Genomic DNA, 685 nt, shown 5'->3' with positions numbered 1-685 from the left:
TTGAAAATCATAAGTAATAATAATGTTTATGGCTGTGAATTTATAAAGCACTAATTACAAAATGTCTTCACTGGCAGATCCATTCCAGAGTTGAGTTTAGTGGTTCAGACAAATTTTCTTCCAAGTCAAAGAAAAGATTATTCAATGGTCAAAAAAACACCTTGCACAGTAAATAACCTTCTCAATGTGCTTTTAAGCTACAAAAAAACTAGAATTTAATTTATGATCAGGCGCGAAGGGGAGGAGGAAGGTGCACACTCTCAAATTTTGAGATAGCGTCCCCCACCACTACCGAGTACACGCAGGTACCTCGGCATCAATAGCTTCCACCAAGGATAAGTCTGCAGTTCTACTACTGTGCACTGCTAAGTTGGCGGCAAAAAGGAAATTACTTTCCTCATATACACAGTGTATTCTATATTCTGTTTTTCTTTAATGTATATATTTCTATTTATGTAGTTTTATGAGTAATATTTTTTTTAAATGTTATTCCTAATGGACTTGGATTGATTTGATTATGAATTCTGTATAGGTGTAATTTTTGCCCTACCTGACGTGGAAATGTACCGAATACTCAGTACATTTGAAAACAACTGCGAAAAAATCGTAAGTTGTTCTCGGGTGGGACTCGAACCCACGATCTCCAGATTACTAGCCTGGCATCATACCTCTAGACCACCGAGCT

At 36.8% G+C, this 685-nt stretch overlaps 1 non-coding gene across 1 annotated transcript; it reads right to left on the bottom strand.

Annotated features, from left to right (window-relative positions):
* Positions 1-612: 612 nt before the first annotated feature.
* On the bottom strand, positions 613-684 carry Trnat-agu. Its single transcript has one exon. It is a non-coding gene; the product is annotated as a tRNA-Thr (tRNA).
* Position 685: the final 1 nt, after the last annotated feature.

The sequence above is a fragment of the Anneissia japonica genome, unplaced genomic scaffold (genome assembly GCF_011630105.1).
Source record: "Anneissia japonica isolate Jap-2015-1 unplaced genomic scaffold, ASM1163010v1 scaffold150797_len685_cov138_single, whole genome shotgun sequence".
In the NCBI taxonomy this organism is placed as follows: Eukaryota; Metazoa; Echinodermata; class Crinoidea; order Comatulida; family Comatulidae; genus Anneissia; species Anneissia japonica.
The sequence above is the reverse complement of the archived record's forward strand: the minus strand, read 5'-3'. Positions and strand labels throughout refer to the sequence as shown.